Source organism: Aythya ferina (assembly GCF_964211825.1).
Source record: "Aythya ferina genome assembly, chromosome: Z".
Taxonomy (NCBI): domain Eukaryota; kingdom Metazoa; phylum Chordata; class Aves; order Anseriformes; family Anatidae; genus Aythya; species Aythya ferina.
Window position 1 is genome coordinate 35,073,356 of NC_140299.1, and position 26,882 is coordinate 35,100,237.

The following is a 26,882-nucleotide window of genomic DNA, read 5'->3' on the forward strand; positions in this document are numbered from 1 at the left end:
TCAGGGCATCATGATTTACCTTGGTCTTGGGATGTGGGTTTGAGACCTAGGGGTAATTTTGAACCATTTGAAAACAGTTGTTCTCTGTCAAGGCTGGGCTCAGAAAAGTTTTACCGGTTGTGTAACTGGTAGAACTTGTTATCTGACATCTAGTGGTTTGAAACTGAAATAGGGCAGATTTAGATTAGATATTAGGAAGGAATTCTTCACTGTGAGGATGGTGAGGCAGTGGAACTGGTTACCCTAGGAAGCTGTAGATCCCTGCAAGTGTTCAAGGCCACTTGATGGGGCTTTGAGCAACCTGGTCTAGTGGGAGATGTCCCTGCCCAAGGCAGAGTGGGTGGAAGTAGGTGATATTTAGGGTCCCTTCCATCCTAAGCTGTTCTATGATTCTGTTCTGTGATTAACCAGCAATAACACAAATCTAGGTACAAATTGTGTAAAATATTACATGTATATAAATATATATATATATATACACATATATATTTGCATGTAAATCCCAGACACGAGCACAGACCGGGAAAAGAGCTCACTGAGAGCAGCCCTGCAGAGAAGGACATGGGGGTTCTGGTGGATTGAAAAGCTCAACGTGAGCCAGCAGTGTGTGCTTGCAGCCCAGAAGGCCAACTGCATCCTGGGCTGCATCAGCAGAGGGGTGGGCAGCAGGTGGAGGGAGGGGACTGTCCCCTTCTACTCTGCCCTTGTGAGGCCCCACCTGGAGTGCTGCATCCAGGTCTAGGGCCCCCAGCACTGGAAGGATGTGGGGCTGTCAGAGTGGGTCCAGAGGAGGGCCGTGAAGCTGATCAGAGTGCTGGAGCACCTCTCGTACGAAGACAGGCTGAGAGATCTGCCGTTGTTCAGACAAACTCTGCCTTATCACACACAGCCTTTCAGTTCTTAAAAAGGACTTATAAAAAAGATGGAAAGCAACTTTTTGCTCAATCAGACAATGACAGGACAAGGGGAAATGGGTTTAAACTAAAAGAAGGGATATTTAATTTGGATGTTAGGAGGAAATTCTTCACTCAGAGGGTGGTGGTGCCCTGGAACTGCTTGCCAAGAGAAACTGTGGATGCCCCATCTCTGGGGATGTTCAAGTCCAGCCTGGATGAAGTCGTAGTGGGTGGCATCCCTACCTATGACAGGGGGTAGGAACTAGATGATTTATTAAGGTCCCTTCCTACCCAAACCATTCTATGATTTTATGATTCTATGATATACATAAAAAGTCAAAAAAAATTTCCTTACCAGAATCTTAACCATTTGAAGATGACCTAAAAGATGACCAGTAAAAAGTACTTCTTCATATACTCTGCTGAGAACCAAGAATATTCAACTGCAGAGCAACCTAGCCTTAGTGTCATTTGGCATAATTTAGAAATGAGTATGATGAAAGGCTTCCTACAGTGTTGAAGATAGGCTGAGTCATTTGGGGAAGAAACAGGGAGCCAGTGCTTTTTCTGAATTGGAGCTTTTCCACAGCCCTATATTAAACTGGAGGATGTGTTAACTGAGGTTTTCCACAAATACTGCAAGTAGGTAAGATGAGAGCAGTTTTGGCACAGTTGTTTGCTAAAGGTAGGAAATATGGTGTTTAAGTCTGTGAGTGGGATGTGCAGCCTCTGATGGTGTTGTGTTTTATAAGAAAACTCAAAAAAAATCAAATTTCCTCTTTCAGAGAATGAAGGAAAGTTTTGCACCCAGAGGAGGAATGGGCTCTAGCTCCAGGAGACTCTTCTACAGGCAAAATCACCCTCATCCTTTTTAATAATAGGGTTGTCTGAAGCTTTTATAGAGAAGACATGAACAGTCATGTTAAAAAAAAAAAAAAAGAGAGAGAGGAAGAAAAAGAAAAAAAAAAAAAAACGACAGAAAGCAAAATAAAGCACAAAACAAACAACCCCCCCTCCCCCCAAAAAAAAAATCCCCAAAGAAATCAATACCTATAAGCAAATTAAATGAGTAGCAGCAGAAACAAGTGAGGAAAATTCAATAAAAAGTGAGAAAGAATAAGCCAATGATCTTCTCTATGAACTCCAATATTCAGGTTTTCTATAAACACCATCTAACTCATGCAAATATGTTGTGCCAAAAACATTTTAGACAAGGAATAAATAAATAAATACCATATTGAGACTGCATTGACCACTGTGCAGACCCAACCTTTGAAACAAGCTATGGTTCTAAATATGGGAGAGAGGGAAAAAGAAAAAAAAAAAGAAGAAAAAAAGAAAGAAAAAAAAAAAAAAGACCTTTTGTTTTCTTCATGGGAGGGAGAAAGCTCCAGGCAATCTCAGGGAGAGTTCACAGTTCCAGGACACTTTGTCACTGTGTTGGTTGTGCTGGGCTCCTGTTCTTTGTCATATTCCATTGCAGACTAGGACTTGACAGCAGCAGCAAAGGGTTTCTCTGAAATGGATTCCACTGGTTAGCATTGCAGCCACCCACCCACATGCAAAAAGTCCCAAAGTGTCAGCACTCATGGATAATTTTCTGAAAAACATGAACTCCTTGTCTGCCTCAGGAACAATGACAAAAAATGTAGCTTTAGCAATGACTTAGTCAATGTAAGAGTGTATTTTTTTTTTTTTCCATTTTTTTTCCTATTCCTTTTATTTCCTCCCCAGTCTAAAAACACAAAAATATTCAAATGTTTTCTTTTCTGAAATGGAGTTGGAAATCTAGTCTTTCACATAGTTTTGTATACACGTGCCATCTCCTTTCAACATGAGAACTGGTTAACTAAATGTAGCTCACCACTCTCCATTGGCCTGTGCTCTCAGAAACTTTGTGCATGGTAGAAAGATTAATATATCTTCTCTCTTGTCATAATAGGATTTTGACTGATCTGCCTAACAGTTAGGTGGTGACACTGACACTGACTATTGCAACCACAAGAATTTTCAGTGACACAAATATTTATATTTTAATATCAGGGGGTTTTATGAAAGTGTAGCAGTCCATGCAAGTTTACCCAGTTGCTGAATACATTTTGGATGTAATGTGAAATTTACCTCCATATGTAATGTGATAAATATAATGTGAAACTCTTGCCCAGCTTTGTGGTCAGAGATGGGGGAGAAACTATATTCCCTGTTTCTTGGTTGGAGGGAGAACTTGCAGGCAATAAAAAAAAAAAAAAAAAAAAAAAAAAGAGCAAACCACCTCATGACCCAATGTAAGTCCTAAATTAGGTTGTTACATTCACCAGAGTGTGTAGGTTATATGTACACATACACTGATGCACATTAGAGGAAATTTATTCTGTGTTCTCCTGCTGAGTATGAATATAAGAGAGAGAAAACTCTCCTGTTGTGACTGATAAGTTTCTGTGGTCTAGAAACAGCTAAGTAACGACTTAAGATGTGAGTGGAGAAGAGTAAATGTTACTGTGAGAGAGAACTGAGGACGGAGTTTCTGGGGACCTTCAGACAAGCCAATGATTTCAAGGGATATAACTTCACAGCATGTATTAAAATTAAACCAAGAGAAGGGGTTGACTGATGGAGGGGGAAGCTTTAATGCTCATAAAATACAATGAGCTAATTTAAAGTGCCACAGAATATGGGACAGGATTGACTCCAAACCAAACAATGTTTTGTCTCCTTGTTTGGCAGTTATTAACTTTTAGTATTACTAACTTTTGTTAACTCTTAGGGTGAGCAACACATTAATTTTCCCCCTCAGTTGTGGTTATTTAAATTGGTCCTGGAGGATAAAGTTGCTGGGATCTATTGTCATATTCTAATGGCCCATTGAATACTTAATAAAAATGTGTTTAGACAAAGTTAAGCAACTTTCACTTAAGTGACAGTTCCAAGGGGGTAGACTAGAATCTTGAAGTTCTCATTAGTTTTCTCTTGAACAAATTTTGAACTTTCTGAGTTCAATGGATGCCTTTTCACTGTTAATTCAAGTTAATCTGAAATGTACTGTAGAACAGGTAGTATTTTATAGAACTTTGGTCAGGTGTTTGATAAACCTGTGTGTTGATCAACTTTGCAGAAAATGTCTTGGGGGTCCTAGTGGACAAAGAACTGAATATGGGCAAGCACTGTGCCCTCACTGCAAAGAAGGTGAATGGTACCCTGGGCTGCATTAAGCAAAGTATTGCCTTCCTCTTTGCTTAGCACTGGTGGTGACACACTTGGAGTGCTTTGCTTAGTTCTGGGCTCCCCAGTACAAGCGAGAGATGCAACTACTCGAGAGAGTCCAGTAAAGGGCCTCAAAGATGGAGAACAGAATGGAAGAAACATCCCTTGTACGAGGAAATATTGAGAGAGCTGAGACTGTTCAGCCTAGAGAAGAGGAGACTCAAGGAGGATCTCATTAATGTGTACAAGTACCTGAAGTGCAAAGAAGATAGAGCCAAGTATTGGTATTTCATTGGTATCCAGTGACAGGACAAGAGGCAATGGGCACAAACTGAAAGATCAGGATCAGGAAACACTTCTGCACAGTTCCGGTGATTGAGAACTAAACAGGTTTCCCAGAGAGGTTGTGGAGTCTCCCTTCCTGGAGATATTCAGAAGCCATCTGGACATGGTCCTGGGCAACCTGCTCTGTGTGGCCCTGGCTTGAGCAGGGTTGTTGAACCAGACAGCCTCCAAAAGCCCCTTCTGACCTCGGTTGAGGTTCTGTGGTTCTCTTACACATGTGAGATTTCTGGACTTTTATTTCTTGCATCATCAGAGAATCCAGTTCAGCTGCCACTGATCACTTGATCACAAGGTGCTCCTGTTACATTCTATATGCTTTAATTCCTATCTAGTTTGTAAATGGTTAATAAACTTTTACTAGAGTTGAAAAAAAGCTACAAGCCTTGTAGTAAAAAGTGATATGAAGGTTATGCCAGGAGGTGTAATGCATAGTTTTTAATAATGGTTAGCAGCCTATTGACTGACTCAATTTTAAAACAATTGATCATTTATTTCAACACCTATTAATCATTTATTGTTATTAATCATTTAGTAAGTTTCCATTCACTGGTTTTACAGAGAAACTTGATATAAAAGTGTGCCTCAAATGAAAATAAAGAAACCAAAGTTAAAGCAGATCATTGGAATCTGACTTATATAAGAAAACATTGAGTTTTAATGATTATTTTTTGTGCATTAGTCTTTCTATATTGTATCTGTTAGTTTGATTAGTTTTGACTCACACGGATTATTTATTAAGTGTATGATCGTATTTCAGTCTGCCAATTTATAAAGCTTAGATTGTCACCAGAAATGTTTCAGAAACCCAATTTAAAAAAATAAAAAAAAAAGTATTGAATTTTCTCCAGGGACAAACAAAAAAAAAAACCAACCACAAGTGAAATTCTGGTTTTGATCCTTTTCTTTTAGATGTTAATTCAAATATCTCTCGAGTGCTAACAAAAAAATAAAAATAAAAAAAAAATTAAGGGACATATTTGATTAATATTCTGAGAGGTATTAATAAGCATACCACGAGTAGAAGATGAAGCTGGGTCTGAATTAAGGGGAAACTGCTGCACAGTCCTTTTTCACAGTCTTTTTTTTTTTTTTTTTAATTTCATAAAAACATTTGTTAAGAAGGACATCTAGTGGGTCATACAGTTCAGCAGCCACAGCATTTTTTTTTTTTTTTTTTTTTTTTTTTTATGTTGACTTCCTACCAGGTAGAAGAGTGGAAAGACAAAGGACAGTCTCTAGTGTAAGCTGAACTGCTGCCCAGGACACTTTTTTCCCCTTCCCTAACCCTGCTGTGGGCACAAAAGTTTGTCTGCAAACATGTTTTCCAGCCTAAAGTTCTCCTTGGTTGAGAGTGCTGTGGGTGTCAGCGACTCTGTCTGCTCAGCAGTTTGCTTCCCATTTCATGCTACTCAGGTAGCAACAATACAAGCAGAAAATCCCTCACTTTACTCTCCTTCTGCATTAAAATGAGCAGAATAACAGCAAAATCTTTGGCTAGTAAGGGTAAGGCCTGGATGAATATTTGGAGAATTGTCTGCCTTTCTCGCCTCTGTAAGGGATTGCCCTCCTGTGCTGGGAGTCTGGCTCCCTGAGACCATCAGCCTGTGTCCTGGCTACTGTGCTTTCCCATGGGATGCAGGAATGAGAAAATGGTCTGTTCTGTCCTGAATGCCTGGCAATGCATTTGAGCCTGAATGCTCAAAGTCATGTTTTCTTTCTTCCTCTGTCCACAGGATGCTAGGATCCTTGCTGGATTTTGTAGGTATGTGGGATACCCCTCTTTTACTTCTTAGCACTCAGCAGATGAAGTGGGTATATGCAGTCCTCAGTCTGTGAGCCATCCTGCCATTTCAGGCTCAGACAAATGGCACTTCATTGTGTTTTCCTTGAATGCTGCAATAGGTTTGTGTCTTGTTCAACAGTAATGTAGTTTTCACAAATCCATCCTTGTTTCAGAACTTCCAGTTGTATTCTTTGTAAATATCAAGTCAAACTTTATCCTGCTTTTCACATCATCCTCAAGATTTTACAAATGGATTGCTGAAATAGTTTGTATTTAACCTCCTTCTAATCCAAGGAAAATCTGAGGGTTGTGCTGAGTCAGCCATTTTTATTTTTATTTTTATTTTTATTTTTATTTTTATTTTTATTTTTATTTCTATTTCTATTTCTATTTCTATTTCTATTTCTATTTCTATTTCTATTTCTATTTCTATTTTTCCAACAACAGCAAAAGAAAACAGCAGAAACCCCACCAGAACCAACACCACTTTAGTCACAAGACAGAGATTCTGGCCTCAGAAACTTATCTGGAGTCTTTTCTTTGGCTGTAGTCTAAACTTTGTGGTGTCATGCCCTAACTTAAGGGAGAATATGGCCTGCAAGCTCAGAGACAGAAGTAATTAAATAACCTGATGGAAAGTGGTGGCAAACAAAGCTGGCTTCCTGAAAAAATGAATGACACTTCAACAGATAAACAAAACACCACTGCTTCCCTTCTTTTACCAGAATTATAGTTCCGTCTGCTTTGACCTTAGCAGCAGTTCACATAGAACTCCCTGTCAGCTGCCACATCCCATCCCATTCACTCCTGCATTGTGTCATTGCTCTTACGGAGAGAACAGGCAACTAGGAGAATTTCCTTTGCTGTTACCTGATACACCATTATTCACCTCTTATCATTTTAGCAAAGCAGTTATGCTGCTGTCAGAGGTAATGGAGACTGTCCCACTAAGAAAATTGGCTGTAATTTATTTATCAATTGTTTCTGCATACCACAAAAGAGACCATCTACTTTATGGCTGGGTCTAAGGTATCTGAGAGCCCTTGAAGTTCATGGTTTTCCGGTATTCTAAGTTCTGCTTATGGCTTTTCCTGTATATGACACACAACACCACCCCTGTGGTCTTGAAGGCTGATTTCTTCTTTGCTTTCTTTAGTCACAAATCATTCTGAGGCATCCCTTAAGTGCATTTGTATTGTTAAGTGCACCAGCCTGATTTGGTGTTAATTCAATTTGAGTGCCCTTAATATCTTGTGGGGGTGAGGCAATGCATGCGAGCTGTACCTTGTAAAAACAGGTTCCAGGTCTGCCTGAGAGCAAAGCACCTTTCCCACAGCAATTTACCAAAGTTGCTGATAAAATTTTCATAAGGAAACCTTTTTAGTCTGACCCTATTGTGTTATCCTACCATTAAGAGTCAGGGAGCTGAGACTGTCTTCTGGTGACAGTTTATCACATTCTCCATTATTTTAGAGTATAGACAGCCTATGATGGGTCACAGCCTACCTCCCCTCCTCTTATGGTGTGGAAACAGCTTTCAGAGCTGGAGATCGGAGGCCCAAGCATGCCAGCTTCAGCGCGTGTGCGTCAATATAACTGAAGTGAACTCCAGATAAACCAGTCACCTCTAACCTTCAAATGATGGGAGATGGGACATTTTAGTACATTGGAGCCAAGCAAACAGAGGAAAAAAGCAGAATTAGACCACAAGGATAGCTAGCCCTATTGAACATGTGGAAGAAAGCAGAATCTCACATTATGACTAAAGAAAAGGTATTTGACTAATAATCAAAATTATGAAATTCTGAATTGCTGTCTTGCATCTTGAAGCAAAACCAAGAACAATTTCCCTATGAAAGAAAGCAGGAAAGGAAGAGAGAGGAAGTGGTAGAGGGGCTGTGAGGATACAGACAGCAGAGAGAGTGGACGGAAGGAGGGGAACGAAGGAAGGAAAGATGGAAGAAAGGAAGGGAGAGAGGAAAGAGGGAAGGAAGAAGGAAGGGAGGAAGGGAAGAATGGAGGGAGGGAGGGAGGGAGGGAGGGAGGGAGGGAGGAAGGAAGGAAGGAAGGAAGGAAGGAAGGAAGGAAGGAAGGAAGGAAGGAAGGAAGGAAGGAAGGAAGGAAGGTAAAAGAAAGAAAGGAGAGAAATAGAGAAAGAAAAGATGGAAATGACCTCAGGGTTTTATACTAAATTTAACAGAGGCTGTAGTGGATGTTTGGGAACTTAGCCACTGTGGCACAGTTGTTCAGCATAGGTACCTTCATACTGAGGCTGGATGGTTTGATTATAAAGAGCATCTCCTGTAACATAGCACACAATGGTAAATTTGTTTCACTCTAAATTGCCTTTGGGAGACTTGCCCTCCCTACCAGCACGACTTACTGTCAGTTGCTGGTGGGCGAAAGCCTTGATCCTGCGTCCCATGGAAGTCAATGGGAGCGCTGCCTTTGACATCAATGAGTGCCGGCTCAGACCCCAGGTGAAAAACAATAGCTTTGCTTCTACTCAGGCCAAAGTGATGAATAAATCAGACCCTTGTGTGTATGGAGTCAGGGCTGGTTGTGAGTGTCTCTTGCAGAGGAATTTTACAGTCCAAGTATGTGTGACCAAGGCAATCTGATTAATTATTGGATAAAGCTTGAGGCAAGCACACAGTTACAGATACCAGCCAGAAAGCTGAGTTACAGAGGAATTTATAATACCTTTGACTATCAGCCTCTTGATCTTCAGGGATATTCAAGGAAGATGGAGATAAGGTAATTCTTTCTGTGTGTTTTCAATAGGGGAGGAAAAGGAGGCAGCAAATTCTTATATCTGTTTCTCTCTCTAGCACTCAGTATTATGCTCTAAAATTGTGCTCTACTCCCAATTATTTTTGAAGAAGCATGTAACTTTCCAGAAGAAAAACTGCATGCATTCAATATTCTGTCCACTTCCTCCAACAAATCCTGAAGGTTGAACTGTGGTGATCTGATAGGAGTTCACAAACTGCCCTGTTGCACTTAAACAAGGCAGAAGCTGTAAAGGGCAGGATAAACAACACTGTAGGCCCTGGGTGTGGGCCAGTGGTGCTATATCTCCATGCACCACTGAGGTCTCCAGCAAGGCTCACGCTGCAAGATCTGTGGAAATTCTGGACCACCTGAGGAAAGTGCTTGCTACTTTGACTTGACCCCAGATGTTTTTTTCCCAGTCTAGCCTTGTTTTGGCCCTCTGAGTTAACCAGTTTTTTCAGTTTTTCTCCTGAGTTCTGCCTACTGCCTTGCCACAAATTTTTAAGGGTGGAGGGATAATATCTGACATGGTTTTGCTATTCAAAAAGCTGAGAAAATATTTTTGTTTCTATTTTTTAAATAATACTGAGATGGGCAAACAGCATTAGTGATTTCAGAATGAGTTGCTCACCAAGATGTTCTAGATGAGCTCCTTCCAGCTATGTCTTTTAAACTCCAGTAAGCTGAAATGGTGAGGAAGAGAATGGTCATGAATATTAAGGGGCTGTATAATTTGCCATTGCACAATAGGGCCAACTGGCACAGCAGGCAGCCCTTCAAGATGAAAAAGTAGATCCCACCACAGAGTCTGCAGTATTTGGCCCAAACAGTATGAGTGAATGGTGGTGTTAGGAGACCCTTTCTGATGGATCAACTGTGGAAGAACCACTCTCTTGCTTTTTCACGATTTTCAGAATTCAGAAGGTAGTACTTACTGTAATATTTATTATTATTATTATTATTAATTATTGTAAGAGTTAGGCTGTGAAGGTTATTATCAGTGAATTCTGGGGGAGGAAAGACTAAGTTGGTAGGATTTGTGCTCTCCTTCAAACAATAGAAGGGAAAAGCTGTGTGAGAAATAGGACACAGCACTGTGCTCCGGAGTCTTCCAGCATTGTTTTTTTTCCATCTAAGGATAAGTAAAAGCCTCTGTGTATGGTGCTTTGAGAGAGAAAACTGGCTCAATCAGGGATATAGTCTTTGACTTACTAATCCAGTGAGAAATGGAAATGCTCTTCTCTCTCCCTTCCTGTTCATTAGTTTATGTACATCAGCTCTCATCATGTTTACCTGCGAAGTGGTTTCAGTATGACTGCTATCTTTGTAGCTTTTACTATAAACACTTCAAGCCCTGTTGTATAACTTAGATGGAAGCTAAATAAGCATTCAAATGAAACAAAAGACCTCAGGAGATCTTGCTGCCAGGACATAAGTTGTGCAGTCAGGAGAAAAATAGCCAAAGTAAGAAGCTATGGGCCATGCCTCACGCTAACAGAGACACAGGTGTTTCCCTTGACTATTTCAAAATGAGGCCTGAGCCAAGCCCTCTCCACATAGCTTCAAGTGGGAATGTGTCTTATTGCTCAAGATGCTAAAAAATTTGAGTGATTTACACAGTTCTAAACCTACACTGCACATCCACCATTAATCATACACAATCCACAACAATGTCACTGTCTTTGTGCTGCATGATGAAAGTATCCATGTATCATATATTCAAATTACACTCTGTGCTTGAGGGAGCTCATGATCCCTTGCAAACTTCTGTGGCAGCATGGTTTGCGAGCTCCACACGCTACCGGTGAACCATCTATTGTGTATATGACTGCATGACTGAATCCCTGGGATTTTCTGAAAACTCTGGAACTTGCCAGCAGGAAAATTTACAGCTAAACAATTATATTGTTGAAACTCTGACAAATCCACACCAGTTTATGACTTTGAAAATAGGTCTAGGTGTGAGCAACTGAATATATTATACACCGTAGCACAGCCTCCTGGGGGCTGCAATATAGAATCTGTTTACTTTGACTGACACTTTTCATTTTTCTTTTCTTCCAGACATTATTGCTGCAAATGATATCTCTCCTCAATATGGAGTCGTTCCTCATAAAAAATGTTTAGATATTTGGATAAACATCTTCTGAACAAGTTCTTTTATGATGATGATGATGATGATGACTTTTGGAAACAATCCAGCAGTAATGTAGCAGACAGGCAACACAATGAGTAAAAGCAAGCAGACCTGAATTATATTAGTACATCATCTTACATGGAGGTGGGATTTCCAGAACTTTTCTCCAAGGTAAAACAGTTGTAAAAGCTCTGAATCTGGACACAAAAGAGTACATGCTCTCCCCCTTCCCCTCCTCCCCCCTCCCCCCCCCCCCCCCCCCGACCACTCCCCAATTCTGTAAACAGACGTTTAATTCCCCCTCAGATAAACAGAAGACTTCTTGTCAAGGGTAAAATAAAATCTCACTCAAGCATGGAATGGCTGTCATTCTACTTGGATTCCATTAGCAGGCAGAAACATTCTTAAAAAATGTAATATATGTTGTTAAAACCAACAACAGTACTTCCAGACAGAATCAGCACTGGGTGATGCAGACTTGCAGTGTCTTTTTTCCTGCTACATTAATACCAGAAGTTAGAAATTCACTACTATTTTCCAGTTCCTTCTCAAATACCAGCAGCTCTGATGTTGCCAGAAATGGTGGTGATGACTGGTGATCATGTTGTGAAGTTGTACTTTTCCTAGCTCTATAGAAGAAAAAGTAGAAGCACAATTTATTTTCTTTTATTTCTTATTTCTCATTTTTCTTATTATCTTCCCTTCCCTTCCCTTCCCTTCCCTTCCCTTCCCTTCCCTTCCCTTCCCTTCCCTTCCCTTCCCTTCCCTTCCCTTCCCTTCCCTTCCCTTCCCTTCCCTTCCCTTCCCTTCCCTTCCCTTCCCTTCCCTTCCCTTCCCTTCCCTTCCCTTCCCTTCCCTTCCCTTCCCTTCCCTTCCCTTCCCTTCCCTTCCCTTCCCTTCCCTTCCCTTCCCTTCCCTTCCCTTCCCTTCCCTTCCCCCCCAGAACGTTCCCTGACAAACAAATCATTCTTCTTCTCACCCAGACAGGACCAACGAGCACCTTTCAGATAGAGATGGCTGAGAGGTGGGAGTTTATTAATGTGTGCCTTAGTTGTGAAACACAAAACAGTACCTTTTAAGTTTAATTTTATGAACAGGAAAGAAGTATACTTTGGTCTGATACAACCTAGAAATTCTGTGATTCTGTGATTTGATATATTTGGTCTGATATTTTATATATCTTATATAAATCCTGCCATTTATATATCTTATATATATCCTGCCATTTGTATTTCTGAATGCATGGAATATCTCAAGTGGTCTTTTCTTCCCTTTGTGTCTTTTTGTATTTCCTTTTGTACAACATCTAGCTCTATCTTCTCTTCCTTACAGAGAAAATCACTTATGGTTTGATATACTTGTACTACCATACAGTACATTACTTGCCCTGTATTGCAAAACTTGCTGCAATTGTTTCTGACAAAACTTAGAGGGGATCTCAGAGAAGCCTCAGCTCCACTTCCTTGCTGTGCAGTGTTGTAACTCCTGCTCTGAGACAGAAAACAGGGGTGACAAACATTGATTTACTTGTCTTCCTGCTCTAGTTCCCCCTGTGCAGGCGCCCTCTAGCCAAATGCTGGGAGTATACTCCTGTCTAAAAGGATGTAGCCTCAGAGGATGAGGGCATTGCTTTGTGCCAGTGCCCATCACTCTATTTCTGAACCAAGAAAGGTTTCCATTCCTGTGATGTTATTACTCTGTAAACCCCTCCCATCAGGAGGAAATCCCGAGAAATTAAATTAAGGCAGAAGTGGTATAAATACAGCACTTGCAAAAGCTTACATTTTGTTATCTCCCTGAATTTATGTTTATATTTCATAATATAAATGGGACTATAGGCTTAGGCAATATTTTGCATCTTGTAAATAGAAGATACATGTATGTCATACTCATATCATATTTTCACCTTTATTGGAGACCATAAAACCCTGGAAGGAGCAAACGAGGCAAGTAACTCAATTGTCTTTTCATGTGGTGTCTTCAACATATTCATTGCTGCATGAGAATTTTCAAGGCTGGTCATGCACTCAGACATGTCCCTACCAGTGATAAGTTCATGTGAAATCTGGCTGATGCTTTGCTGCAGACTGAAAAGAAAAAGCCACTAACCAGTTCCTGTGGCAGAAGTGGCTTCCCGTTTTTGGCTAAATGCTTGGGTAGGTTGAAGCAAAGATTTTTTCCAGTATGGGACTGTTTCACCTGCAAATATTCTACTGTCTCAGCAAGTACTCTTCATTCCAAGCAACACTGTAAGCACTACAGATAATTTATTTCATACTGCAAGGAAAGGCAAAGTTGCAGAGTAACTCAGTAAATTTGCCTGATCAAGATAAGTAAGCTGACCCAGACAGCCACTTACTTAGCATCTTCCCTGAAATTTTCAGGTTAGGAATAAACAAGAGTACTCAGCCAAAATAAGCAACAAGTACCTTCAGTTTTTCCTGACTTGTGACAACCCTGAATTCCCAATCATTCTTTTTTTTTTTTTTTTTCCTAACTTCAAGCAGTAGTGGTAGGGATGATGTAATTAGCAAATATATGTAAATATCTTTTATTCTACCTGCATCTCCCACAACTCACAGGAGCTCAGACTTCAAGAGCAAGTAGAGTTAGAGAGAGGCCCAGTCATCACTGTCCAGTGGTTTTGAATTTTGTATGTGTAATTTATGGCAGCAGCTAGCAGCAGACATGGTGTAGTGATTTGCCAAGGGTGTCTATGAATAGTGTCTTGTTTTCAATGTAATCCTGAGCAAGAGGTTATGGAGAATCTACCTAAGACCTAGACAGTATTTTAAACCTGCCATTCACCCCTCAAAGCCCCTCCTCACTTTGACATCCTGTGTCAGCGCCTTAAATCAAACCCCTCAGACTCAGGAATGAAGTAAATAAATTATAAGCTCTATTGATTGTGTCTGCTACATGAGCGTTCTTCAGCATTGACTAAGCTGTCCAAAGCATTGTCCCAACATGGATCAGGCTCCCTGTAAAACCTGAAATGGCTGCTCAGGAGGGAACAGAAATGTTTTCTTTGGTTGATCCAAGGTTCTGTCAGAGAGGGTTTTGATCTCTACAACTTTACAACATCCATATGGTCAGGAATAAATTAGCTGGCTCCTTTCAGTGGGATATGGGATCAGAATTTTAGATTGGACAGAAGCCCACTGTGATATGGTCTTTTTTTTTTTTTTTTTTTTTTTTTTTCCTCCTCCTTTTCTTATTTTTTAATGAATATCAGTGAATTTCTCATGATGTTTGGAATCAGGAACCAAGTATGTCTCTCACTTATTCTCCCATCTGTATGACTTTGTTGACTTCAGCTAAATCACTTGTATAAAAGTATCTCAGACTTCTCTGCCAACTAATGGAGGTAATGATGTTGGTTGCTGGTTTGGGGTTATTTTGTTGGGAGGGATTGTTTTTGCTTTTGCTTTAAAGCAAGGAGGTGTGGTAAATCACAGGCATCTTTCTTGGGATGGAGATAATAAATCACTCTTCCCAGGTGAAATCTTTTATTTATGTGTTGGGATTCCATTCCACTGAAGAAAGGTATGTTCTTTTGGCTTCAGCCAGGCTGCACTTTAGCAAGTGATTCAAATCAAGCTGACACTTATTAGTGAGCATGTTGAACACTTTGCTCTCAGGCACTTCACTGGGTTGCCACCATCCTCCCTTCTTCACAGATGTTTGATCTCCTCAGGTTTCATCTGGAAGCAAAATCACTGCCTGCTCTTCATGTCAGTGGGAAGTCAACTGCAAAGGGCAGCTTGATTTTAGAGACACTGGATCACTCCCACCTGTACAAAAATAAATAGAGGGGGAGATGAAATAATACACTCACCGATCAGCTTGAGATTATTCTTATGGTCTGAAAGTGACCAAGCAAACCTCTTATTATCATTTATTAGGTAGTGAGCCCAGTCACTGTGCTTAGTGTTACACAGCACATATTCAATGGCAGTGGCTCGAATAAGAGTATCAGCAATAAGGAAGGAGATCATACAGATGGTAAATTATTTAATTGCAAAGCACCAACTGTCATTGCAAGCTGCTGTTTATTTGCAAAAAAATAACCCTAAGTATTGAACAAAAAAATATTTACACAGACCAACACATAAAGTTCTAGATGCTGTCCTTTCCCCAGGAACACACTGAGTCTACACAATATCATTAAATTTTCTTTGCACTGCATATTGAATGAGGTGTACCCTCTCAACTGACCAGATGACAGAAGTGTGACACACCAGAGAAGAAAAAAGAGGCTGTAGACACAGAGGTCATAGGAGCTGGTTATCTTTAAAAGATGTCTGGAGCCTCTGTTCAGACAGTGTTCTGGTAGTACAAGACATCTCTGCATGCAGCCTGAGAGTCACAAGAGAGGGGTGATTGCTGCTAGATATAGCAATCTGCATGTCTCTAGGTGAGTCCATAAGGTATCAGGGAGCTCTGGCAGTTCCTGGTAAATGCAGGAGTGTGCAGTCATCCACTCTGCTGTGGCAAGGACCCATCGCGTTGGCTGTCACCTACTGCTCACAACATCGTTTCCTGCCTGGTTTGTAACCTAGCATAAACACTGGAAAGAAACTGTAGAAAATGGAGGCTAGCTCTTACAAAGACCCGATTATTTTCTTAATTCAGTTTACTTCGAGGCTGTCATGGGGCCTTTCCTACACTAAGTAGAAGAGGCAGTTTGCTGTTTCTAAAATGTAAACTTTGGCATCACAGTCTAAAATGGAATGCTTGCAGAAAGGAAACAAACACTACTTGTAGCATGAGTTAGTGTGTGCTGGAGTTTGAAGGCTAAAGTCATATTTATACACAAAGACGGACTATGTGCGATGCCTGACCTGGAAAGGTGACCCTGCCATTTAAGCAGTTACGCATGGCTAATAAACAATGGAAGAAAAGGGTCCCCTTAAAAAACAAAAAAACAAAAAAACATAAAATCCAGTTTCTTTTCATTTAGCATTATAATAATCATAAAAAGGAAAATAAACCTGCAAAGGCAAGGATAGTGTTTCTTCCTTTCCTTTCACATTTTACTGTATTGCAATACATCCAAAATCTGTCTAAAATGCCAAATGTTTTAAGATGTTAATATATCTACAAAATATGTATAAAAGAATAACTATCAAACCTTTCCAAATAAAGAGTTCCTATCTTATACCAGGGGAAACAAAACTGCAAGGCTTTCCTGAAACAAAGGAAGAACAAATTCCCCAGCCCACAGTTCACTGCAGAAGGTGCCTGGCCACAAACACTTTACCCAGCAAAGTCACAGGTGACTGGAGACTGCATTCACAGTGATGGGAACCAAGGGGCTTGGGTTCGTGGAAATCTTGTTAAAGAACAGGAAGGTGGGCAGTACTGACTCTGTAGTGGAGACAGAAGGTCTTCACATCAGTTTGCAGCCAGGAGTGTAGGAAAACAACTAACCAGATCTCATGGACTTCTGTAATCTCTCTCTCTCTCTTTTTTTTTTTTTTTTTTTTTTTTTTTAGGGAAAATGGGACATAAAGGGGCAATAAACTTTTGGAAGGACTGATGATGATCATCTCCATGTGCTAGTATGAGACAGAATATATTTAGAAATGCTAAAATAGTCTGTGTCGAAAAAGTGGAAGGATCTGAGGGCACCTTCAGTCCTGACAATAAATTGTCCTATCACTTACATGGAGGATGATTCTATTTTCTTTATATTATCACAAGAGTTCCTCCACTACTTTTCCAATTCTGTAACGATACATAAGCTAATTTACTAGTGACTATTCTTAACATCCTTCTGTCTCTAGACTGACAATATTCAGTTCAAAGCAGTGGAGACAGGGCAATGAGATAGGTTAAACCCAAAGCAGTAGAAATGCTGCAAGTTGGAATCTATCAACTAGAAAAAAAAAAAAAAAAGTATGTTGTAATGATTACACCACTGAGAGATCAGTACCTCTAAATCTTGACATTTGTGGTTTTGTTCATACTTTACCATTAATAGCAATGTCTGTCTATATGATTGTGTTGATAGCAGCATTATTTGAGAAGGAATTTTTACTACCAAATATAAATATAGCATGTGTTCATTTTTTTTAATTACATGTAACGTTCAGTAAAGTGATACATTATTAAGAAAGGTCATTGATTGTTCCCAGGATATAGTGGTAAAATATATAGTATGTACTAAAATTAAAACTAGTTTTAGAGCAGTGTGATGTGGAGTAATGCAAAACAAACTAGCAATGAAAATAAAAAAGTGCCAAAATTAACAATAAATAAACAAATAACAAAGGGAATGAAAATTATGGCCTTTTATCTGCTGATAGCATGACTGGATTCAGAACTCGAGATGCAAACAGTTCTTATGAGGTTGTAGCTGTTCTTCATAAAATAAGAACTCATTGGTAATCTGCTAGACATTTTTAAGGGTTTCATGACTTACTGAGGAAAAAATCACTGAGATTATAGGCCTAAACAAATCTGAGAGTACCAGCTTCAATTAAAAAATCATTGGTCCTACGTTGATTGCATTGCTTTGAGAATACTGTATTAACTCTGAGATTGTACTAAAAAAGTTTAAATAGATTTTCTTCCCCCGCAGATCAATAACATTAGTCCGCTTCAAAAAGTTACCTTTCAATAACTCACCATCCTCCACATCATGTTAAGGTCCTGATAATGCACCCCAAGCTTCAACAGGAGGTTGTGGCCTTTCAGCAGCACGTGTGACCACTATGATAAATGATGAGCAGAAGAAATTTTTCTGGTGAGACAGCAGTGAGGCATGTTTCATAAGTCTTCCAAAATTGATATGATGGTTCTAAACTACATTTAACAATATCATTCCAAATAACTTGCTAGCAGACAAATGCTGAAAATTCTTAAACAGCTATTTCCAGATTAACAAACATTTAATAAAAACAAATAGATTTCCTTTTCTACTTGTACTTTTATTTTATGTAATAAGTTCAAAGATTTTATTATTATTACTATTATTATTTTACTATATGGCACATCACAGTTTAAATAGCATGTTTCATTGCCCAGTTTGTTTTCTGTTCTTGAGCTGCAGCAGATCCTCGTAGCAACTGCAGTGTCTGCTTACATGGGCAACGAGTATTCAGAAATGTACCTTTTGCTGTTTAACACAACCAAACAGCTGGAAGCAAGGAATTAAAGCAGTTCTGTGTGATCAGCACGTTATCTGCAGAGCGTGTGAATAACACCTGCCAACTTGCACAAAAAAATCCACTTTGTGAAGAGCAGCAGAAGGCCAGGGCAGAGGCCTCAAAGTAGTCCACAGTGCAAGAACACAAGCAAAATCTTTAAAGATTGAAGAAAGTAAATTGTCAGTTTCTGCTTACACTTTTCCTTAAAAGAAAAAGGATGTTTCAGAGAAGCTGAAAAGTGAGAGAGTGGTGAATACCTTTTTATGTGGTGGAAGTTACTGCTATATTGGTAACGCTCTTTTTAACTATTGCTGGTTATTTGTTCAGGTCAGTTTTCTTTCCTCTTCCCAGATAGGAAGCCTCGAAAAAATCCTCCCCATATTTATAGGCTATGCTGTGGACCTGGGCATCCATCCCAGAGTGCCTGGTTGGGCTTTGAGCAGCCTCCTGCCCTAAAGGAAGGAAGGATGGGGGAAGGAAGGAAGGATGGGGGAGCCCATGAGGTGTAGCATGAGGGAGCTGAGGGGAAGGAAGGTTTCAGGGCTGGAGGAAATAGCCTATTTCAGGGTTTGTGCCATTAGTGTAACCTTCCTGGGGGTGTGTGGGGAGGTGGAATTCTTATTTCCACTCCGTAAAACACAAGATTAAGAGCATAATGAGCTCTATTAAAGCGTCAGACAGCACGCAGATAATTAGAAGATCCATCTTTATTAGGTGAGCAAAAACAAATGCAAATCTTATAAACCCTAATGCTTTAAAGCAAAAAATCGCTTGCTAATTGGGGGAAGGTGAGGAGTATGAGGGACAGGTGGGTGGGAACAAGCTTCACTGGGGGTCAGACTACCCTAGGTTAGCCAGTTAGATGGCAATTGCACCTTGCTCTGCAGCATAAGGACTCTGTGAGGTTTATGTAAGATAGCAGGTGTTTCACCACCATGATCAGTGTTCCCTGTTTTTGCACCTGCATTAAACCAATCCAGGGGCTACTAGGGTTGCTTTACTGAATTCTCATCTTACACCAAAAACAAAACTCACCCAAAAACATACAATCCCTTGCCCCCACAAACCACAAACCTTCTCCCCTCTTTAATCCATGTTAAAGGGATTTTTTTTCCCTCCCTGCTCTCTCATCTTCTTCATCAGAGGTCTTACCCCTGGAAATCATTCGTGTATTTACATGTAGAAAATATTTTGCCATAGTAATTGCCAGGTTGTGTGAAATGGTTTGTGACAAATCTACAGAGGGACAGTATTTCTGCATTCTCCTCTAAGCTTTCTGTGCTGTGCACTCATAATGGTGTTTCCTTGAGAATGTTTACATGGAAATCTGTTTTCTTATATGAAAAAACATAAATATAGGATGTAAATTCATCACCTACTCTAAGTTTCTGAAGGCATGAACTTAATGTGTTAGCTGTGATTTAGAAATGAACACAAGGAGTGTCACTGGAGATTCAGGCATGATGGAGGAACTTCCTAAAAAATGTTGGCATATACCTGACTCAGTCCTTCAGTTCAGTGTTATTCCCATCTTGGGGTGGCAAGCCAAAGAGGTAAGCAGATGTATGTTGTCTTTGAATAATTTCCTATTGATTTCAGATCATTGATTGACAGACAAATAGGTTGCAGGAGCTGGAGGTCTGACTTTTTGTTCAGGCTGTATGATTCGAAGTCAGACACCATAGTGGCCACCTGGCTCTGCCTGTTAAAGGAAGTGTTGCTCCCAGCTCAAGTCTGCAGCCTTGGAAGGGTCCAATCTCAGTTTGCAGCCCCCTGGCTCTGGCCACACTGAACAGCAAGAGGAAACCCTTCCTAAAAGGTCCTCCTCCTTGTCCTCCCTAGAGTGTCCTGCCACCTCAGGGACTGACATCACTTTTACTGTATCACCACATATAGGAAACTAAGATTTATGTGTCTAGGAAGCAGTAAAAGAAGGAGTGAGAGATCCCAGACAAGGGAGGAGGTGAACCTCCCCACTCAGGGTGAGGTGTTGCATTCTGTGGTCAGGGGCCCAGGAATGGAGACTGCCATAAGCAGCAAGCCGGCATCACCATGGCACACTGATAAGTGGGCAGCAGAGCAGCTGGGTTCCTGGTGTTCCCACTGCCTGGTTCCCTGGCTCTCTCCACCCTGCTGGTGTCAATCACAGACACTTATCTCCCCAGATGTAGGGTGACTAGTAAGCTGTACAAATGCATGTAACTTTTTCAGCTTGGTGTAGGCAGCTGACACGAGTCTTGGAAGGCGTATCACTTCCAGTTTTGGAGGCGTCATCCTCTCCTTCCAGAAGGTCTTGATCAGTGTAAAGAGTTCAGAGCCTATCTTAAGCCAAACCTGTTCCCTATCTCCGCCAAGGAACACCCTTCCCAGGACCAGTCTGGAAGTTGCTTTCTATTCAGTTCTTAAACTTTATTCTGACCTGAGACCACATCAAACCATTTTTCTGTCCCCAGAGTCTGGCTGAGAGACACCTGCCTCCTGGGATGGTCTGCCCTGTACAGCCCCATGTCTGCAACAGTTCCCATCCTGCTGTCAGACACAGCACAGCAAAGTGTCATCTGCACCAGTAGGTCAAGTTAAATAAGATGGCAGTTGGGAGCACTGGACCTCAGGACCTATTCAGGGAGCATTGAGTAGTCAGAATAGATACAAGTAAAACTAAAGGGCAAAACTAATTTATTATTGCCCAGTATGTATACCCTTTCTGTTGTTCAGTGCAGACGGGTACACACTGGTGTCACAGAGTCTCCTGGCAAGGCTAAGACCTGAAAGGTGACTCATACTTAGTGTCACTCCAGGGGTTGACTGCTTATTTGGGAGACTTTAAAAAATAAGCAACAGCAGTCCAAAACAAGAGGCAACACATACCTGCAGGTCAGTCCGCTTCAATGGAGTCAGATGAGATTAGGTGTAATACTCCCACAAGATACAAAAGGTCCTCACACACCTTTGAGGGATTCAACTGGAGTCCCCCAAAGGCCATATGGATTAAATGCAGATAGACTGTGGCATGGACCAGGCTACTCATGAAGAGATAGGAAATGCAAGCTTATACCAAGTCTGGACACTTAAAGGCACCTGAGAAACAAAGTATGCCCTTGTAAAACTGGACTCTACTGCAGAAATTTAGTGAACAACAACAAAAAACAAAACAAACAAATAAAAAAAATCCCAAAGCCCAAAACTTTTCCTTGATATCCTTGGTTAAGGTTTTGGTTTGTTGTTTTCTTTTTCTTTTCTTTTCTTTTCTTTTCTTTTTTCTTTTCTTTTCTTTTCTTTTCTTTTCTTTTCTTTTCTTTTCTTTTCTTTTCTTTTCTTTTCTTTTCTTTTCTTTTCTTTTCTTTTCTTTTCTTTTCTTTTCTTTTCTTTTCTTTTCTTTTCTTTTTTCTTTTCTTTTTTCTTTTCTTTTCTTTTCTTTTCTTTTCTTTTCTTTTCTTTTCTTTTCTTTTCTTTTCTTTTCTTTTCTTTTCTTTTCTTTTCTTTTCTTTTCTTTTCTTTTCTTTTCTTTTCTTTTCTTTTCTTTTCTTTTCTTTTCTTTTCTTTTCTTTTCTTTTCTTTTCTTTTCTTTTCTTTTCTTTTCTTTTCTTTTCTTTTCTTTTCTTTTCTTTTCTTTTCTTTTCTTTTCTTTCCTTCCTTCCTTCCTTCCTTCCTTCCTTCCTTCCTTCCTTCCTTCCTTCCTTCCTTCCTTCCTTCCTTCCTTCCTTCCTTCCTTCCTTCCTTCCTTCTCTCTTCCTCTTCCTCTTCCTCTTCCTCTGAAAACAAAGAGTCAAACAAAGAAACAAGCAAACAAAAAGCCTGATCTGACCATTCTGTAGGGAAATAAACAAGACATCTCACTTTGCATGTGGCAAATTGAAGTATGGAAACCAGTGTGGAAAATTCCAAGGAATCCTGCTGCTGCTGAGGATTGCCTACTCATCTCCTCATCTGCCAGCTGGGTTAGCTCAGCCCTCCAGGTGCTTGGGGTGGAGGGCACCACCAGGATGGTCACAGTCATCTGAAAATTCAAGCCTCCTGCCTGATTTCCCCCACTGGAAGTTCAGTGGAGCTAAACATCTTAACCAAAATACTTTACAACTCTTCTTCCTATAGATATCTTCAAACTTGGAGGTTTTAGCACTGTTTTTTTTTTCTTCTTTTTTTTTTTTTCTTTTTCTTTTTTTTTGTGTTTCTTTTTTTTTTTTTTTTTCCTTTCTCTGACTGATGGAGGCCTGTCAGTCTTGCAAGATCACTCATGGATAATGATATGAATATCCACTCCTAAAACAGGATTTAATTTCCCTCCAGAATGGTTACTCCAGTCTTTGTTGGGAAAGTATGAATAAGCTTTCTTATCTTAGAGCCTTACTGGTCTCCAGTCCACTAGTCCCCATGAACTTAGAGTTGATAAGCCTAGTTCGGTTAACCTTATGAAAAAGAACAAACCTGCAGATACTTAGTACATGTAAAAGAGTGTGCAGGAGTTTTCGTTGGTCCTGTTGTTCTGCACCCCATATACATCTGTTAGACAACAGCTAGTCTGAGAACATTGTGATGATAACATGGTTCTAGGCAAAGAGTTATGTCCAAAGAGAGATGTTTTGGGTGATCAGGAAATTTGTTTCTAGAACTCTTGTAGACAGGTCTATAAACAGAGAACACATACGCTGTGAAATTAAAGCTGACGAGGAATAAAAACTCAGAAATCCTGTTCCCTTGCAGAAGTCGTAAACGTCTACAAAAAGTCAGATAAGACAGAGTGAGACTACTGCTTACCACACGACAGACAGGAAGCTTGGCTTTCATCAGTGGTTTTGACTTGCAGCCTCAACAAATGTTGTCTAAGAGAGCATGTCCTCCTGTTGAAATGGACAAGGGACACTGCCTGTAACCTGAAGGATTAGACATTAGCCCAGTATTTCCTATGCAGCAGGGTAAGAAGGATAACAGAATTTCAAGTACAGTTTTCTTCTCACAATTTAATGCAGTTCTGTGGGGAGAAAAATCTTACACTGCTGTATTTTTGCAGGCAGGACCATAGGATATTGCAACGCTACATATATTTTCACTGTTTACATACACCGTGAGCTGAGCACAGCCTCCAGTTCTCCAGAAGATTTTACTGCTTGATGACATCTTCATTATTATTACTCATTACAAAGAGATTTCTGGGAGTGAGGTCATTAAATGGCAAACTCATCTTAAGTGTTTCCCAAAAAGTATGCTTGAAGAACTTCATGGATACAACAATTTTCTATGAAAAAGAAAGAAATAGATGAAGCTGGTTTTATTTGATGCTCACAAAACCTAAAATTTTATCCTTCCTAGCACATTTCACATCTAAAATAATTAAACACAAACTTCCCAAGATTCTGTGAATTTCATTTAAAAATAGCCAAGTGTTCATCCTCAAATAGGCTTAATACTGAAACAAACAAACAAACAAAAAAACAAACAAACAAACAAACAAAAAAACATTAAACAAACATTCTGGTTTGAAAATAACTCCTGCTTTGCCTTTCACTGGGATTTGAAAAATAAATAAAATTCAGGGCATGCACCACCCTGAAAGGTGAACACTGACTATGAAGAGCAGCATTTGCAGTTCTATTCTGTACCCAGAAGCTGTGGATTCCAGACAAGCCCTTAGCCAATGTGTGCCATCCTGGTAAATGCAGCCTTGTGCCAAACTTGTCCCCTGTTGATGTCAACATGTTTTTCTCAATTTATGCTGGCTAAACATGTTACCAATTTGAGCCTCCTTGTCATATTTGCAGTCTGTATATTTAACAGCTTAAAGGTCTGACTAAGACCTTTCCAAACAAAGAATATTTAGTCACTAATTTCTGTTAAATGTGGTTCAAAGTTAACATGGCTTTTAATTTTTGTTCTGTTTTCAGGAAAGTTTGATGGCATCTTTCCTATTAATAGAATACTCAAGATCTTTCTTTCTTTCTTTCTTTCTTTCTTTTTTTCTTTCTTTCTTTCTTTCTTTCTTTCTTTCTTTCTTTCTTTCTTTCTTTCTTTCTTTCTTTCTTTCTTTCTTTCTTTTTTCTAAATTATCTGTGAGAGTGTAAATAAGGTAGATGTTTGTATCAAACTTCGCAATACCTCTTTCAACATTTATTCCTTATATTGACTCTTGTCCAGCAGCAGCTATGTTATAAAAAACTCAGCTTTCCTGATGAAAATAACATTTTAATTTTGCAAGCATATCGGTGCTTTGGATTACCAAAAAAATACTGCAATTTCATTATTTAAATTATTATTTAAATGGGGAGAGAGAAATCCAAATCTGCTTGTCCATTTCAGTTTTTATTGTTTCTTTGTGCTTTATGTTGTTTAAGCATCATACTTCCCTTGGTCTTGTTAAGACGTTTTTCTTCTTTTCCTTTGTTCATTTGTTCATTCACTCATTCATTCCTTCCTTCTCATTCTTTTTTTCTCTCTCTCTTTCCTCTTTTTCTCACTCTTGCTCTTTTATTTTTTTTACAGTCTAGAGGAGATAAGGCTTCAGAGAGACCTTATAATGGCTTTCCAGTACTTAAAGAAGAGGCCTTTTTTAATAAGCTAAAATGATTTATCAGGAAGAGTAGTGACAGGACAAGGGGTGAGATCTTTAAGCTGAAAGGTATTCGATATTATGAAGAAATTCTTAAATCAAAGGGTGGTGAGGCACAGGTTGCGCGGAGAAACTGTGGATGCCCCATCCCTGGAAATGTTCAAGGCCAGGCTGGATGGGGCTTTGGGCAATCTGGTATGGGGGAAGGTGTCCCTGCCCATGGAAGGGGAGTTGGAACTAGATGACCCTTCCAACCTAAACCATTCTAGGAATTCTATAACGTTTTCCCTCCCCTCCCCTCCCCTCCCCTCCCCTCCCTCCCCTCCCCTCCCCTCCCCTCCCTCCCCCTCCCTCCCCTCCCCTCCCCTCCCCTCCCCTCCCCTCCCCTCCCCTCCCCTCCCTCCCCTCCCCCTCCCCCCCCTCCCCTCCCCTCCCCTCCCTCCCCTCCCCTCCCCTCCCTCCCCTCCCTCCCTCCCCCTCCCTCCCTCCCTCCCTCCCCTCCCCTCCCTCCCCTCCCCTCCCCTCCCTCCCCTCCCCTCCCCTCCCCTCCCCTCCACCTCCCCTCCCTTCCCTTCCCTTCCCTTCCCTTCCCTTCCTTCCCTTCCCTTTCCCTTCCCTTCCTTCCCTTCCCTTCCCTTCCCTTCCCTTCCCTTCCCTCCTTCCCTTCCCTTCCCTTCCTTCCCTTCCCTTCCCTTCCCTTCCCTTCCCTTCCCTCCTTCCCTTCCCTTCCTTCCCTTCCCTCCCTTCCCTTCCCTTCCTCCCTTCCCTTCCCTTCCCTTCCCTTCCCTTCCCTTCCCTTCCCTTCCCTTCCCTTCCCTTCCTTCCTTCCCTTCCCTTCCCTTCCCTTCCTTCCCTTCCCTTCCTTCCCTTCCCTTCCCTTCCCTTCCCTTCCCTTCCCTTCCCTTCCCTTCCCTTCCCTTCCCTTCCCTTCCCTTCCTTCCCTTCCCTTCCTTCCCTTCCTTCCCTTCCTTCCCTTCCCTTCCCTTCCCTTCCCTTCCCTTCCCTTCCTTTCCCTTCCCTTCCCTTCCCTTCCCCTTCCCTTCCCTTCCCTTCCCTTCCCTTCCCTTCCCTTCCCTTCCCTTCCCTTCCCTTCCCTCCTCCTCCTTCCCTTCCCTTCCCTTCCCTTCCCTTCCCTTCCCTTCCCTTCCCTTCCCTTCCCTTCCCTTCCCTTCCCTTCCCTTCCCTTCCCTTCCCTCTTTTTTTTTTTTCTTCTTTTCTATAAGTGGTGGAGTAGCACAAGAGTTCCTTTGATAATAGAAATTATTTTCCATGAACCAACAAAAATTAAACGAAAGTAAATACTAAACAATTACAACAGTATGTAATTTTCATCAGACCATATTTACATCCTTTGTCCATTTTACATTGATATTTGATACAACTTGTCCTTATTCTTTCTCTCCAACTTCATCTGTTGGTGAAATAAATAACAATAAAGACTCACACAAAGTCATATGAAACTTTCTGACTTAAGACTCAGTGAAGAATATCTCATTTAAAGCACCATGTCTCCCCAGGGGTGTCTTGAGCTGTCTGCTGGCTTAAGAATAGAAAACGGCACTGTTTTACACTTGATCACAAACTAAAAGCTAACTCTGATCTTCGAGGAACTCAAAAGTTAGTCCAGTTTTTATTACATAAATATTTAACTCCAGGCTACTGTAGTTAGTTTATACAAATTTTGCAACAGCTGCATTTTAATTTCTAGATATATCAAGCTGAACAATCCCTGATTACCTTGCACAGGACTGTATGTATATAACAAGATTTGTTTTGTGGATAAAAGGTCACAGAATATACTCCTTATTAGAAAGTGAGAGCATGAAAAACAATAAAAATTAAACAAAAACAATAGAAAAACATCCCCCCACACAAAGAAGAAAGGGAAGAAGGGAGGGAGGGAGGGAGGGAGGAAGGGAGGGAGGGAGGAAGGAAGGAAGGAAGGAAGGAAGGAAGGAAGGAAGGAAGGAAGGAAGGAAGGAAGGAAGGAAGGAAGGAAGGAAGGAAGGAAGGAAGGAAGGAAGGAAGAGAACAAAAGAACGAAAGAAAG